At 31.9% G+C, this 15,267-nt stretch overlaps 1 long non-coding RNA gene across 1 annotated transcript; it reads left to right on the forward strand.

Moving 5' to 3' along the window:
- The first annotated feature begins 3,812 nt into the window (after window positions 1-3,812).
- Window positions 3,813-4,525, forward strand: LOC150036481 (uncharacterized). Its single transcript, XR_016529350.1, has 2 exons — window positions 3,813-3,959; window positions 4,103-4,525. It is a non-coding gene; the product is annotated as an uncharacterized LOC150036481 (long non-coding RNA).
- The last annotated feature ends 10,742 nt before the right edge of the window (window positions 4,526-15,267 follow it).

A 15,267-nucleotide genomic window follows, 5' to 3' on the forward strand; every position in this document is an offset into this window, starting at 1 on the left:
CGTTCAAGCCCTGGAATCAGCCCTTAAGGGAACTATCTATCTACTTACCCCTACCTCGGGGAAGGAGAGAATTCCATCTTGTGTAGCTGAGTTCCCAGCTCCCAAATCAGACGAATCTCAAAATGGTAGGTTGAAGTCGACGTTCTGGCCACTCGCATCCATGCAAGTCAAAGAACCGTCCTCAATGGCAGGAGTTTCCAACTCACTCAGGATTGAGGTCATGTTACCTATTGTCATTCTAGTGAAGTGAAGTCTCAGTTATGAATGGTGTTATATAACGAGACGTTAACACTTCATGGTCAGGTCTTATACAAACTCTTTGTATAGGATGCCCTCGCTCGCATGTCCCCTACACGAATGATCAGGATCAGATCATCTGTGACAAGTTACAATACTTGTGACCATTCCACAAAGCGGGCCGCATCTGTAGCGTTACCATGATAAGGTTTCCCTCTAATATCCATATACTACAGACCATTTTGGTTATCTCTCAAGACATGATCCACTTGTATGTCACCACATACATGTTTAAGTTACATACAGATAACCAGGGATTTTAAGTTTATTGGTTTGTGGTAAAATCTAAATGTGCAAAGTCAAGCAGTGAAGTAAATATCATTTATATTATACATCACAAGTTTTCGTACAAAGTTGTTTACAAACTACTGGACAAGAGACTTTAGGCACAAACCCCAACAGTCTTTTGATTAGTATGGGTGAGAATAGCCAGATTGCCAACTCAACATGCCTACCTTTTTTAGGACTTATCTGATTTGGGAGCTGGGAACTCAATTATACAAGATGGAATTCACTTCTTCCCCGAAGCATGGGTAAGTAGAGAGATTGCTTCCTTAAGAGTTAATTCTGGGGCTTAAACATAGTGGTCACAGCTTCTCTTTGGAAGAGAGAACTCAGTCATAGTAGGACTATGACTTATATTCATTAAAGGATTCAGTGGTACTTAAAGAGTTAGATGTAACTACAGGGGCATAACGATTATTGGTCGAGCTGTACGTACCAGCGATCTGTGAAGGGTTGTCAGGTTATTGATTGGTTAAGATGGACACATAATATATCTGTTGTAAGGAGAGTTCAGCTGTCAGTCTTTAGTGGAGTGCCTGGCAGTTAATGGATGGTGGATCCCGTGACTAAAAAGTTAGTCAGTTATTCACGTACTGTTGGAGCCTCGAGCTACAGATCCATAAGGTCCCTTTGGTAGCTCAATGGATTCAAGTTGAGGATCAGTTCTTGGTGTTGATTTGAAAATTTCAAATTGACAAGAGGTAGTTTGATTATATATGATATGATTGGTATGGTGTATGAGATACATCAAGTGGATGATTAATGTAAATGAAATGAGATTTATATTAAGTGCCATGGAATAGAAAAAGAGCTATGGTTTATATGTTTTATGAGATGAAATATTAAAACTATAGGTTATAAATATATTATGGTAAGTTAGTTATCATTTATATTTATAATAATATTAATGATTAGATAATTATTTCTTTTTCTCTAATAACCAATTGAGTGGGAGGTTATTGGCGGTTTCATGGTAAACGTGAGATAAAAGGAAAAATGTTTACCTAATTTTAGTAAGGTTGTTAATTTGAGATATTTTCCAATCTCTAAAAAAATTCTCACGGGAAGTTGTCAAGTAAATAAGATTTACTAAGCAACAGCTTAGAGTTAACTAAACGATCGTCGAGTGTTCTTAGGTGATAGACACTCAGCAAAGCGATGAGCTTTGCTAGACGTTCGCATAGCTTTTCCTAAACAATTAGGCATCGACCTACGATATGTTGTTCCATCTCCCACTTGCTCAATCGTTTACACGATTGTGGTTTCTCCGTTTTTCTATCTCAAACCAAGTCCACACAGAGCTCATCCTCTGGATTCTCACACCGAGAATACCAAGGTAACCTTCTTGGTGGTGTCATACTCAACTCGACATTGTCGAGGTTCTGGTGTTCAGGGTGTCCGTGACCTTAGCGATCGTTTAGTTCGAGTGTGCGGTGTTCGTGCAGTGTAGCAATCGTGTTGGACGAGCATTCGTGTGTTGTTTTGTTGCTATGATCGAGCGTTCGTGATCAAGGAACTCGAAGATGAGTCTACAAAAGTGTGTTGATTCTTGTCCTTAATCTTTTGTATAACATGTTGTAATTTATGTATTTCGCATAACCGTATGTTTCCGTTTATGATTGTAATTTTAATGTTCATATACGATTGAAATTTGGAAAGATCATTCTGCTACTCATAGAAATCCTCGTGTTCGATTTCCTTTAATAATTTCCAACAACTTCAAACAATTTTTACCCACAATCGAGCTCAAAACACCAAAATCGAGCTCAAAACACGTTCTGGACAGTACCTCAATATCTTCCAAAAACTTCAATCCAACCAAGAATTTGTCCAAACACCCACAACCCTTGTTGGACAGTAGCTTGAAATACCCCCAATCTTTAGCCCAAAACCAAAACACAATGGACGACAACTAACCAAAGCCAAAACATTAATGGTATTGGGGTTGATGCCCTAAATCTCGTTGGGTCCTATAGTTTGTAATTGTATTACACAAACATTTTATTTATGTAATAAACCATGTGATGTTTTATTTCCAAATAAGTTGCATTAACCACAAACCAATAAACAAACATCCAAGATTATCTTGTAGCTTAAACATGTATGTAAAAACATACAGGTGGATCATGTTTAAGTGAAAACCTAAAGGGTTTGTAGTACATGGACAAGGCTGGATACTTTATCCTTGTGACACTATGAATATGGCCTGCTTTGTAGATGTTACAATTATTTTAAAGTGTTACAAATGATCTGATTCCAATCATTCATGCAGAGACATGGGAGTGAGGATATGAAGGCAGTCTTTTGATTTATATGGGTGAGAGTGGCCGGATCGCCGACTCAACAAGCCTACATTTTAGGGATTCATCTAAATAGGGAGTTGAGAACACAGCTACACAAGAAGGAATTCACTCATTCCCTAATGTCGAGGCAAGTAGATAAATTACTCCCTTAAGGGTTGATTCCAAAGCTTAAGACACACCCTCTCCTAGCCCGGGAGAGGTTTGGTCATAATTGGACTATGATTTATTGTTTATTGGAGGAATCAGTGGTACTTAAGGAGTTAGATGTAACTACAGGGGCAAAACGGTAATTTTGACCCAGTTGTACGTACGAGCAATTTGTGAAAGGTCATTGTATTGTTGACTGGTTATATCGAGTGGACACGAAAATATATCTGTAGTGTGAAAAGTGCAACTGTCGATCTTTAGTAGAGTGTCCGACAATTAACGGATCTTTAGTAGAGTGTTCAACAGTTAACAGATGGTAAATAATTTAATTAAAGGAGTTTAATTAATTATTCACGTATCATTAGAGGTCCATGAGGTTACATTGTAACTCAATGGAAATTAATGAGAATCAATTTTTGGATTAATTTGAATTGTTCAAATTAATTGAGGAAATTAATTATGTGTGATATAATTAATTTAATCTAATTATATAAGATATAATTACTATAATGTATTTTGATACATTATGTTATAAAGTTTATTTGAATAATATAAATGAGATTTATATTAAATGTCATTGGTGAGAGAAACTATATATTGTATTTGATACAATATAGAAACTATAAATTATATGTTATTTTTTATATAACATATAGTTTAATATATATTATATGATAAGGTAATTATCTTATAAATTAAATTGATTTATAAAAATAAATTATGTTATTTTATTTTAAAAATCGTTTTGGAACTTCTAGCTCTCCCCCTCTTAGTTGTTGTGTGGTTTTCACCAAAAAAGATAGATACGTAGAAAGATTTTTGAAATCCCATTTATAGTAGTGTTGTATGGTGGTGTTATCATTGAAGGTTAGTGGGTTCAATATTGATCGTGAGAAGGAATCTCGTGAGGAAGAAGAGTTCTTTGAGGTAAGATTTCTTAACCTTTTCATTTCTCTAATCTTTGTTTTTTAAACTGCAATTATCTTAATTACCTTTTTTTTAAATGGATAATCCCTATGTTTTTACTGTATAATTTATGTTCCCTCCGATTGCACTCGGGATAATCCAAGAAACCACAAAAAAAAAACCCATTATCTTGGTAAACCTCACGATTTTCGGAGCAGCGCAACACGGAGACGACGGTGACGGGCGACAGAAATGGCGGTGCAAATACGTACACAACGGCGGCTGGAGAATGCAACCAGGCGATGGTCAACGACAGACGGCTGAGGCAGCGACTGATAAAACGCCGGCGGCTGGAGCTTCGATCGACGACGACGATCGGTAGTGGAAGACATCAGCGGAAGAAATCCAAACGGAGGAGAGAGAGAGAGACGGCTTCGGTCTCACGAAGAAGAAGAATTCCCCTTTTTTTTTTTTTTTTTAACTTTCACGCTCTACGAGGCATCCTTTATTTCCTTTCCTTTCCTCCTTCCAATTAAACTTAAATATCTCAAATTAATTTGATTATATTTCAAAAATTAAATCCATAACTTTAAATTCCAAATTCACGATAACTTATCCAATTTTAGAAAATTGGATTCCAATTTTCCAAATCCTTTATCTTCTACGGTTTAAATCCTACTTAAAACAAATTTCCAAAATCAAATAGATTTCCTTTAATCGAATTTAAATTTAATTTTTTAAAAATATTACTCTTAATTTAAATTAAATTATCATAATCCAATAATTCATTTTAGTCCCGAAATTCAACCCAAGTAATGATAATTAAATTAAAAATTATCTTAAAATTTGGATGTCTCAGATAATGTGACAATTTCCCACTCTCAACTATGGATTTACAGCTCCTAATTAATTAATTAGATTTCGGTTGCTTATTTGGATAATTTTATAATTGCGACTTGCTTTTAAAATAAGTTTGTCTGTATACTTGTCAATTTAAATCAGTGATCTACCACACATTTCTACTTCTTTTAGTAGGTGTAGGGTCACATTCTTCCACTACGCATGCAACATAATATTCTTCAAAAAAAAAAATAAAGTGAGACAACATTTGAATTTGAATTTATAATTTACTGCTCAACATGAAATTAGTTGATATTTAGCATGAGACTAGTCCAACAGTTATTCATAAACCATGTTTTATTCCACTATGAGTATAAACGGGGTTGGCTAATAGTTGAAGAAAATACAATGACTAGACACCAGTTTATCAATAATAAAACTAATTAATAGTTAATAATTAATCAATAAAAATTGTTTTCAAGTTAATTCGATTATTTAACGATGTCGATAATATCTAGGTGGTATATAGTTGTTTTCCTGCGGTGTTTCTCGAGAAATTGGGCCCATATCTTCTCCCGAAGTTGGGCCGTTTTATGTTAATGGGATTTGGGCCTGGCCTCAGTAATTTACATCTCTTGTTGGGTCAATAGATGTTTTTAACGGGCCTTTCACAAGGGTTATCAATCAGTATTTCGAAGTTTTGGCCCATTTACCCTGAGGCCCGCTCCATTAAGATCTAAAATGGCCCAATATTTACCCACTTTCTGCAATTTTGTTGGTTCTTGAAATTCGACTCCCCTGAACAATATATTCGAACCTTTTAGTCGAGCTGATAATGTTATAATCAGTCGAGATATATTCAAGTTGATAAGTCATTTATACGATCGTATGTTTATCTTTGATGTTAAATGAAAAAATTATATTATTAATAGATGGTTTGTTATATTTATGTATTTGACATGACATAGTTAGTGGTTTATTTAGTATACTATTGTAGTTGATGTCCAAAACAACACAAAGATACTAATGTAGTGTGATACTTCACTAGAAATGGTTCGATTTTGAACAATAGATACCTACGACATTATTCAATTGAATCATATTTAATGTTTGATTAAAAATCCAATATGTCATGCCAAATTATTTTAGCTAATATTACATATTTAGATCCACTAATACTCACATTAATTATCCGTTTAACTTTACCACATTTAATTGCCAATGATAGATTAGATTAATATCATAAACCATTCAGTACTGTGGAATTTGAATTTATTCTTCTAAAATTCTTTTTTTTTTCTACACATTCCTATGTCATTGGCCTAAGTATACTATTAAATTATTATGCATCTTCTAACATAAATTCTCTCTATTTTAAATATTTCAAGCCAATAAAGAGACTGCCCTTACCATAATAGAAACAAAGTTTAGGGTCTATTTAGATTAGTTAGAGAAAAAAATATTTTTCAAAAGCATTGTTTTTATTTAAACGTTGTTGACAAAAACTATTTAAAATACATTTTAAAATTGTTTCATAAGCTATTTTGAAAAAAATACAAAGCCATGGTACAATATATGTAAACCATACCCACATCTATAAGTTTCACTTATTGATGTTACACATTAACCCACGTAGCAAGAGGGAAAATTGCAAAAACTAGGGGTGAAAACAATTCGATTCGGTTCAATTTGGTGGTCAAACTAAATTGAACCAAAAATTTTAAAATTTCTTCATGTGAAAACGAGTTGAACTGTAAAATTTCTTCATGTGAAAACAAGTTGAACTGTAAAATTTCTTCATGTGAAAACGAGAAAAATATGTATTATATTTCTTTAAAATTAAGAAGCAGTTCGGTTTTAAATTTGAATTTATTCTTTATGTTATATATATATATATATATATTAGTTAATAATGATTCGGCTCGATTTCAAATTTGGTTTTTGAAATTGAAATTAAATCGAATCGAATTCATTCGGTTTCAAATTTCTTTAAACCAGACCGAATCGCATTTTTTTGTTTCATGGAGTTCTCGGTTTGATTTTTGTAGTTTGAATAACCACTCTAGCAAAAACTATCAATGAAATATGATGGTAGTTGCAATTACATCCTCAAACTTTGAATTGTAAAAATTATGCCCTCAAACTTATACAAATGTTAAATTTAACCCTTAAGTTAATAAAATTGTTAAAATTTATATGATTATATAAGTTTAAGGTCTAATAACATTTATATAAATTTGGGGACTCAATTTTTATAATTGAAATTTTAAAGGTATAATTATAAATTTTTAACTACTCCTATATTTTAGGAGTGATTTTTACCATTTATACCACAATAATATTAGAGTATTGCAATTTGTTTTGATATTTTTCCAATTGATAGTATCGTATCTCAATCTCTCAATTCGTAGACAGATTAGATTGTAATTTAATATATTAATTTTTGAAATGACATGATGCTATTATCTTTAAATAAAAAGAAAAAGAAAATGGATTGATTGGAAAAGATAGAGGAGGGACTGGTTCCGTAGAAGGTGTCTGTGGCCGCAGCCGCAGCCGCAGCCGCAGACTCTTTTAATTTTTCTGCCCATTAAAAAAATTAAAAAAAAAAAAAAAACTGTATTTTATTTTTTATGCATTGCCCCTAAACCCGTCTCATCATCTCATCCCCTTCCCCAAAAATCTCCCATATTTACCCTTTACAATAATTTTCTTTTTAGTTTTCCATTTAAACATCAAGGTTTTTAAAAATATATATATATATAAACAAAAATAAAAAATTCCAATCAGCGTTGACCATTGCATCACTAAAATCATCGTCAAGAAGAAAGGAAGAAGAAGAAGAAGCATGATGTGGGTATGATCACGTAATTATTTATATATCCACATTCACATTATCCTCAATCTCTCTATGTGGTCCCACACCCTTATATCCTCTGTGTACCTGACCCACACACAATCAAATACCTCACTAAATCTTCCATCAGATCCCCCAATCACCATTTTTTCTATTTTTACTATTATTTTTTAATCAACCTCTCTTAACAAAAAATACAACATCAGTTATTCTTCGAACCCGAAAAATATAACATCTTGAAGAGTATGTTGATCATCTTTCATTGAAATTTTTTTAGTCCTCGCCGTCTTTAAAATATACATGGATTATTCTCTTCTTTACCAATTGGTTTTGTATAATTTTTTTATACATTTCTTTTAATTTTTTAAGAAAAAGAAGACCACTTAAATTAACTTCCATAAAAAGCAAAGCTTTCTTCATGGCTATCTTCCATTTAGAAGCAATGAAAATGGATAAAGATGGGATCTTTCTTTTATTTTATATAATATAGAGAAAAAAGAACCCAACATGTATATAGAGTTCGAGGGTGTACGTAAAAATAATATAATGTAGTGATTGATATGATGATAATAATAATAATAATAGTTGAAAAAAAAGTAAAAGTAAAAGGTAAAAAAAGAGTAAAAACCACCATCCAACTATGATACACCTCTATGTGTAGGAAAGAGACGTATGCTTTAGATTTCTTTTTGTGTTCAGAGCGTCTGTGCTCTGCTCTCCCTCTTTAAATTAACAAACAAACTTTCACTCTTTTAGGTAAAGAGAGGTTCACAACATTATATTTTCTTCTTCCCTTTTCTTTTTCTTTCCCACCTTTCTTCCCCACATTCTTTTCCATACTCCTTCCTCTTTTCTTACCTCAACTTAACTTCCTACATTTAATACATTATTACTTCCCATGATATAATAGTATCGATATAAAATTTGAACTTTCAACTTTACAAATACCATTTATTTCAAAATTTTACATTGGATTACTCATTCATAGATTTTAACATATTTGTCTCTAATAACAATAGTGTTAGGTACAAATAAAGTCTCACATTACTATAGATGGAGAATGATCTATAGTACATTATTGTGAGAAAAATTATGTCAATTGGTATAAGATCGTTTGGGATAGTTTCAAAAGAAAAAAATTTATATCATAAGTAAACAATGTCATATTATCCTAAAGATAGGTAAAAGTTTATGTAATGAAATTCAACCAATAAAGATGAATAGAAAAGTGCAAACAGTAAAAGAGTAAAGGATCAACACACATATTTATATAATTTACTAACAGTTTGTTAATTATGTTCACGTAGAGAGATGGAAAATAGTTTCATTAAAGAGAACTGTAAAAAATTATAGACCACAAAGGTCTTTAGAGTTAGATAATGAATGTAATAAATTTCTCTAAACTCTAGATAAAAAACATAAATATGGCAAATACGAAAAACAACCTTAAATAAAAAAAAGTGCATATTTATAGAATTATCGTACTTAACCATTTGAAACGTTAAGATAATAAATCGAAGACATTCTAATAATTACATTGACTTAATAAGTTTTTTAAACAAAATATGTTTTTAGATATATAATTTAACCCGAAAGGAAAAGGAAAAAAAAATGGGGATTTTATGAGATATGTATGACAGATATGGCGTTTGTAATGTGACATGTCATTGAAGGGTGGGTTTCAGACGGATCCTAGCATAGACTAGGACAGTGACAATTACAAGATGTTAAATATCAAACAGTTTTCTATTTTATTTTTTTCTTTTTTATTAAAATAAAATTAATTAATTAATTAATTAGAGAGAGAGAAAAATAGGAGGGAGGCATTTAAAGAGTGGGGAGAGTGGCAGGCTAACAGCTAGATGTCCTTCTCTGTTAAGTATCCATCATCCGGTGATTTTCTTCACCATACTTTTCTTTTTCTTTTTTGTTCCCTTTTTATTGGACTTATTTATTTTTATATATATTATTGGTTATTGCTGTTTTGTGTGATCTTTCTTTGGAATTTTCTTGCTCTTTTATCATGTCACGTGACCCTTTTTCCCACCCTCCATTAATTATTTTTGGTCATATTTGGAGGGATATTTGCCATTCCCTGCCCCAACTTAGGGGTTCAAACTTTGAGTTTCTAGTTTATATAATAACTTACTGCTTAAACCTTCCATACATTGGAGTTTTCTAAGCTTAGGGACATGTACCTTGGATTTATATGCCTCCTAACATTTTCATACTTTTACTTCATTTTCAATATATATTTACGAGGTATTTGTGTGTATGTAACAAATCATATAATTTGTGTGAAAATACAATCTCGATTTTTCGTTATTAGTGAATGGATGCATGACATTCAGACTTAACTGTAAATTTTTAAAATAAATTGTTATGGTAAATATAAATATAAGTTTTATGTTTATTCATAAAAACTTTAAAACTTTTAAATTTGTGGGCGGTAATTTTATATATTTTTTCCTATAATTAACAATTTTTTAAGGGATTTAAGGGATTAAATTTATAATTTGAAAGCCCACTAATTAAATATAAATAGCCACAAACATCAAACAGCGAGATTATATGTGATTTAAAATTTTAAAAATTAAAAATAAATAAATAAATGCGAACAGGCACTTCTGTCTACGTACTGTGGGCTTGGGCCTCATTGTTCGACCGCCATTTCAAAATTTAAAAACAATCCTCAGTCCTCACATATTAACAAAGATTTTAATTATTTATTTATTATTATTTTCATATGAAAAACTTATTTATTTTGGAAAGATGTTGATCTTCTTTGATAGAAATATAGATGTCTTAATTTTATATAAAAAAAAATATAGATAACTTACAACGTGAGAAATTTACATAGTTGGATGGTGAACAATTCCAACCTCGTAGGTGTTTAATCCTACTAACTACTGCTTTCACTATCAAATTCTAACTTGTAAAATATAAATAAAATATCCATATTAGTGAATATTTCAGAAAAAGAAAATATACGATCATGAAATTAGAAAAAATATATTTAAATTAATTAACAAAGCTTTTAAACAAGTTAACATATTTGTTATTTATATTAAAAAAAATTTGATTACTTATTTTTTTTTTTTTTTTTTTTTATAGATTTTTATGATATAATCGAAATGTCGATACACCTCTCCTATTGATTTCAAATTTATGAAAATGTAGAACTATTACTAGAAATGGTGACATGTCGACAAAAATGTAATATCAAGATTTTTCTTGATTGTTTTATTTCTTTCTATAATTGTTTTTAATTTTAGCTCGAATTTGATTAAATATTTGGACTTCACAAAATAATGGAATCATTTATGCTTAATACGATAGAAGATGAGACATTTTACATAAAATCAAAAGTAAATGACATTAACTCAAGTTACTCAATTACATAGGTTTAAAAGATAATATAATACTATTATAAAACACCAGAAATATCGGTTGTCCTAATCACTTCAAAATAAGAAGAAAAAAAAAATGGTGTAGTTATCCTTATAATCATGTATCTAGTAGTAGTGTCAAGTGTGTGATTAATTATATTCAAAGTGGGGGGGAAGAGAAAAGAAAACTCAGATTCTATTTTTGTTTTTTGTATTTTTGCTATAATGAATGAAAGGCTAATTGGAGATTAGTAATTTAGTACAAAGTTCCCGACAATACAAAGATTTTATATAATAAAAGAAGTCAAAATCTTAGACGAAAACCCGATTGTAGGGGTGGGTGTTTTTGTCGTTTGTTTTGTTTAATTATTAAAGAATACCAATAAAATTAAAACAAGAAATTAGCTTTGAATTCTGTCTTTCTGTGACTTCCCAATTGCACATCACATCTCTGTCTGGTCACTGTGACAATCCACCACATTGCCCAATTTTTCTTATATTTTTGGTTGTTTATATTTTATGACTTCCTAATATCAAAAATCCCACCCAATAATGGTAAATCCAAATACATCAAAATATAGAGATCCGATCCAAACATACTACACTCAAAGATTTTTTCACGCCTTCTTATTTCAACCCCAACAATATATATGGTCATATCTATTCATTTTTTGAAATCTTTCTTTTGATTTACAATTGTGGTATAACATATATTACCTCCCTTCTCAAATTATTTTCTAAATTCGAGAAAGGATGTGAAGACAGTAATCACCTTCTCTCTTATGACAATTGTTAACCAACCTATTCTTGTGAACTTGTCTTATTAGCACCTGTTAAACCCAATGAGCAGTTTATAATCTCTACACCTTACAATAATCTCGTCATCAAACCACTATATGCACATATACGGACAGAACCAACATATATTAACAGATTCTAGAAACTTAAGTTTAATACAACAATAGTTTGACATAAGTTCTACCATTTCCCCCATGACATGTACAAACAAAAACCATGGTCTAAACATAACAAAGTGGATCACCTAAACTTCAAAATGTTGGGAAGATCCTGAGTAATGACTGATTGGCAGATCTGCGCGGGACGTCGACCACTACCTGAGGAGGAAAACATTTGAAATTATGAGCTTAAAATGCTTAATGAATGACTACTTTTAAGAAACATGCTTTCATACAAAAATAATATAACACGTCGTACATAAAACATTTACATGCTCATTTTCAGGATTTGAAAATAAAAGCTAAATAGGAAATCATAGCATATATATATCCTAAAATAAAAGCTCGTACTCATTATCCTATAAAACTCCTCTACTCCTTTGTCTGAATATGTGGGAGAGTCATTTTGCTCAATCCCTATTAACCTTAGTTGAGAGAGAGCCCTTTTGCTCAATCTCATCAACATCAACAACATAAGTCATACGTGCACATAGAGTTGAGATGAAACCTGACCACCTTACTATACCTTCGGTGTTAAGGATTCACAACATTACTGAAATATGGGTACATTACTATACCTTCGGTACCAACATTGGTGTAGGGCTTGTACAATGCACAAAACATTTAAAACATTTCATAAACATAGAACAGAATACTCATGGTGATATGACTAAAACTTCATAATAACACGTCATCGCATAATGCCTTGTAAGCATCAGACATGCTTATAAAATTTCTTTACTGAAACCACCATGCCTCATAACATGAACATAAACTTATTAAAAACGCATGCTAAATTCACATGTAAAATCACATTCTTTGAAAACAAATGATCATGCAATCAACATACGTTTAAGGCATGCATCAAGGCAATCATGACATAAAAATAGCATGTTTGACTGGCCATGTGACGAAAATCATTTATGAAATACTCAAATAAATCACTAATAAAAACATATCACTCACAGTACTTATCCAAGAGTTTGTAAGTCTCTCCTATTCACATTTACCCTGTCATAAGGAAATGTCCCTTGGTTAATTTTGAGCTTAACGTATAAACTCTACTTGGTTCTAGATAGGAAATCCTTGCTACCGGGTGCATATGATGTTATGAAACACGCCTTTGTGCCTATGCGATGAATGTCCATTGCTTATGATCGCATAAATCTTTACTAATTGCCTATGCGCTTCGTTGCATTCTTTGCCTGATCAGCTGCTTGCTTATCCTTCGGATGTAGCTGTCTACTTATTCATCCATAATACCATTCCAAATTTCAACTTCTACATTTATAACTTCTAATCCATCCATTATTTACCTAAATTTCCTCCAAGAATTTGCTCATAAACATCTTAACTCTTCTTACCTTAGAGTTCGAGCATTAAATTCTTCTGAATAGATTGGAAATCCCCTTAATCTCTTGAGCTTACCGAGAACTTCTTCAACTCCTTATGAGCTTTCAGATGCAACCACACTTCTCTTAGGCGTAAGAAAATTTTTGGCAAAACAGATTTCTTTTTTACAGAGCCTATTTATACTTGAGCTTGCATGTAAACTTGTCGTAATTATACACCGCCTGGCATGCTAATTGTCAATTAGCATTTCTAAGGCTGCCACTTAACCAACTTACTATTTGATTAAGTTGAACTCTTCGGCTTAACTTCATTGCATATGGTTTATGATCACTTACCCCTTCCCTATTCATCGCATAATCTAGCCATTGTCGCATTGTCTTACCTTAGGCATTCCTGATAAGACTTACCTGGCTCATTAACTTCCTTAACTTATTTCATCGCATCACATGAGTGATACCATCATCGCATCAGTCCATGGCCGCCTCATTTTCCAACTAAGCCTTTCGGCCAATACTTACTTCGCGACCCTCCTAACACACTACCTTTGCATCCTTTTGGAGTGCTTGTTTAGGCAACTTGGCCACTTGCACACTACCTACATTGACCTTCACCAACCTCATGCGAATTTGGTCGTATACTTCTTTACCAACCTCAGCCAACTCTTACTCTCACGAGAGACAACTTAACTTTTTCGCCTTCACCATACTTCATAGACCATACTTAGCCATAATGCTCCATCCTTGGACTTCTGGCTACATAGTTTGACATGTCTGAACACATAGCTTGGCAGCACTCCATCGCATCGAACTCTTTGTTTCCTTCTATGTGTCAATTCTTCTCTATACTACCCAAGAGCTCATCATCCCATAGGACCCATACTTAAAGTATTTTTCTGCCCTCCTAACACTTAGAATATCTTTCCTCATTTAATCTTTACATACATACACATTAAGCTTTTCATCCATTTCAACTAATTCAATGATCATATACACATACTTACAAAAACTTGAATTCATAATTAAGAGGACCCAAACATAATTAACTAATAAAATAAGGTTAGGGGTTTACATATATCCCTTCCTATTTCAATAGAATGTTTAATTTTAAAAATAAAAATTAATATGAAACTTATCCACTTTTAAATTAAAATGTTAGAAAAAAAAAAAGAAAAAATGATCCTCTAGAAGTGAATTATCTACTTTTAACATTGCGTCCAGGTGAGTGAATTGAAGGGTAGAGATGACCTTGGGTGGATTATCTTAAACTCTCAAGGGTCTCCTATTGGGTAAGTTTCAAGGTGGTGTATAGGAAATGGTTGGTAAAAGCTCTTGAAAGTTTAACGATATTAGAAGGTCGTGATGATATACAATAAGTTTTTAAAATGCGTACCCCCTTTGAAAGTCCAGATGAATTTTTTTAAGATTATCAATATTCTTAATAAAGATAATGTAGATTTATTTGAGACGATGAATGTTGTTAAGGATATTTTTTTCCTCGTTCATTGGGTGAATGTTCTGATTTATGAGGTTTTCTTTCTGTAATATGGCTTGCAATAAGGTTGCTCATACTCTTGCAATGACGAATGTCTGGCTTCTCCCCAATTTTTTTTGTAAATGTTTCTTCCTTGAATGAGAGGTCAAAAGAATTTTTTCTTTGTTTGGATCTTTACCAAATAGTGTATCCTTCACCAGGAGTGGATCTATGAAGGGGCAAGGTACGCTCCTCACATCATGTCGTTTTACATATAAATATATTATTTTTATTAAATATAAAAAATATTCTTTATATTATGAACATATAGGATCCCCAATAGGACACAAGTAGGCTGTTTTCGTCGGTGGTGAAATGATAAATTTTATTTCACTAGCAATCAAGGTTAGAGTCTGTTCTGTTGGGACACAAGTTTTTTCCTTTTTTTTTCTTTTAACCAATTT

Source organism: Benincasa hispida, chromosome 4 (assembly GCF_027475165.1).
Source record: "Benincasa hispida cultivar pf3 chromosome 4, pf3_genome.v1.1, whole genome shotgun sequence".
Lineage (NCBI taxonomy): Eukaryota > Viridiplantae > Streptophyta > Magnoliopsida > Cucurbitales > Cucurbitaceae > Benincasa > Benincasa hispida.